The sequence below is a fragment of the Berghia stephanieae genome, chromosome 9 (genome assembly GCF_034508935.2).
Source record: "Berghia stephanieae isolate SIO BIC M18660-M18661 chromosome 9, UCSD_Bste_1.3, whole genome shotgun sequence".
Classification (NCBI taxonomy): domain Eukaryota; kingdom Metazoa; phylum Mollusca; class Gastropoda; order Nudibranchia; family Aeolidiidae; genus Berghia; species Berghia stephanieae.
In genome coordinates, this window is record NC_088368.1 from 44,321,514 (window position 1) to 44,324,392 (window position 2,879).

Sequence of the window (2,879 nt, forward strand, 5' to 3'; positions counted from 1 at the left end):
AAGAATAATAAATTATCAACAGGGCGGGGTTAAACAAAATAGATGATGGTGATGATAATGATGATGTCGATGTCGTAGCGGTAGCAGCAGTAGCAGCAACAACAACGGCGGCAGCAGCAGCAGCAGCGCATAGTATAGTAGAGTATAGTAGAGTAGTAGTAGTAGTAGTAGTTAGTTTGTAGAAGTAGTAGTATAGGGGAAGTTGTAGTAATTAGTAGTATTAGTATAGTGGTAGAGTAGTAGTAGTATAGTAGTATATAGATTTAAATAGTAGTAGTAGTAGTATAGTAGTATAGTAGTATAGTAGACAGCAGCGCAGTAATGAGTGTTAGAGTAGTATATAGTATGAGTAGTAGTAGTAGTATAGTAGTATAAGAATGTAGTAGTAAGTATATTATTAGTATTTGTTATTAGTAGCCGTAGTAGTATAGTAGTAAAGATTAATTATAGTATATAGTATGAGTAAGTAGTATAGGGGAAAATAAGTAGTAGTATAGTATATAGGTAGTAGTATAGTTGAAGTAGTGTAGTAATTTGTAGTAGTAGTATAGTAGTATATAGAGTATTTGTATAGTAGCATAATAGTATATAGTATTAGAGTATAGTAGTAGTAGTAAGTAGTATAATAGTAGTAGTATTATTATTATTATTAAAAAAGTAGTATAGTAGTATAAATAGTAGTATAGTAGTAGTAGTAGTGTAGTAGTGGTAGTAGTGAAAGTATAGAAGTTGTAGTAGTATGGTAAAAAAGTAGTAGATAGTAGTATTAGTAGTAGTTGTTGTTTTTGTTGTTGTTGTTGTTGGTTGTTTTTGTAGCACAGAAACAGCAGTAATAATATTTATTATTATTATTATTATTATTATTATTAATTATTAATAAGTAGTATAGTAGTAGTAGTAGTAGTAGTATAGTATATAGTAGAAGTAGAGTATAGCAGGGACAGTAGTATAGTTATGTAGTATAGTATAGTAGTAGTATAGCAGCAGCAGCAGCTAGTGTAGTAGTAGTAGAGTAAGTAGATAAAGTATAGTAGGATTTTAGTAGTATTAGTAGTAGTAGTTTGTAGAGTAGTAGAGTAGTATAAGTGTTTTTGTTTTGTTGTACACAGCAGCACAGAAATTTTATTATTATTTATTATTATTAAATTATTTTTTTAAATTAATTTTTATTTTTAATTTTATCATCATTTATCATCATCATTTTATTAAATTTTTATTATATTATTAATAATTTATTATTTATTATTAAATTTTTATTATTATTTTATTATTAAATAATTTATTATTAAATTTTTATTATTATTATAATATTATTATAATAATTATTATTATATTATTAATTTTTAGTAGTAGTAAAAGTAGTAAATAGTAGTAGTAGTAGTAGTAGTAGATAGTAGTAGAGCAAACAGCACCCCCAGCACAGCAGTATAGTAGTAGTAGTAGTAGTATGTAGTATTTGTTAGTAGTAGTAGTAGAGGTGAGCAGTATAGTATATAGTAGTAAGTAGTATATATAGTATAGTAAGTAGATAGTAGTAGTATAGTATTAATAGTAGAGTAGTATTTATATAACAGTGAAAAAAAAAAAACTGGTAAAACATTATGAAAATAATCAATGGGCCTTCTTAAAAATTCCCCAACGGGATAATTTTTCCAACAGTTGCGCTCTCATCGATTTTTCACCCCCCTCCGCCCCCCTTATAAATATCATCGCTTACCCCATTTAAGAAATAAATAAAATAAAGCAATATTAAAAATGCATGATCATATTTTTTGTTGCAAGATTTGTTAATTTTTTTTGTGTCAAATCAATTTTTAAATTATAGAAAGAAATTGACGTTTGAAAAATTATACCCGAATAAACAACCCAAAGGCGAGTTATTTGTCATTTTCTGCTAAGCGGGTTCCGGACATCCCTACTTTATTCTCTTCCGCCATGACCGTTGATTTCAGTTTCCTGAACGACTCTTGAAAAACAAAAATTTCTCCAAAATGTCGGGGAACCGTCGGTATGGAGCACCTTATTCCAATTGTTTAATAGACTTCAATGTATTTGCTTCGTTGGGAATACCTCTGTCCCTAGATCTTCCTCAATTGCCGTTGTTGGAATCCCCCCCCCCCCCAAAATGCCGGCAAAGAGCAGTGTCCTGGAAAATTTTTGTTGGGAGGGGCGTTCAGAGTTCATTTTTTTTCATTTTTTATATTACCTTTTTTTGTATTTTCACCTCTTTGACTATTATTCTTCCAAACCTATTTCAAAGATCCCCCCCTTTTTTACTGTTTTTAACGTTTATTTCCTGTGTGAAGTTTAGTTTACCATTATTTATGTGTGGTTTTTTTTTCATTACAATCTTTAAAAGGGGGGTCACCCTCCTACTCCTACTCTTTTATTTTCTTTTTATTTTTTTGGGTTATAGGGTTCCCTCACAGACGGGTGAAAAAAACACAGCCCCGCCGTTGATTATACACAGACCCCAACGCTTGGGGATAAAATTTTTTTGCGAAATACCAAAATGGTCGTGGAATAAAAGTCCCGAATAATCAATAATCCGAGAAAAGGGACTTTCCTTATCTTTGTTTCCAGTACCAACCTAAGGCCTAAAGAGGTGATTTTTTGAGGGTGGCCAATAAAAAGGTGGGCATGGTATTTTGTCGGGAAAAAAAAAATAAGGAATTTTTCATATCCACAATTTCTTTTTTTCAATATTTTTTAAATACATATTATTATTATTTTTATATTTTTATTTTTATTATTATTATTATTATTTTATTTTATTATTATATTATTATTATTTTTATTATTATTTTTATTAATAATCTATGACTTACATGCATTTTTTTTCAGTTCTTTTAATGAATTTTTATGCATTAAAATCGTGT

General features: G+C 28.9%; 1 protein-coding gene across 5 annotated transcripts in view; it reads left to right on the plus strand.

Annotated features, from left to right (window-relative positions):
* The window catches only part of LOC144980299 (dynamin-1-like), a 75,505-nt gene that overhangs the window by 209 nt on the left and 72,417 nt on the right, over window positions 1–2,879 (plus strand). The gene's annotated exons all lie outside the window — the stretch shown is intronic.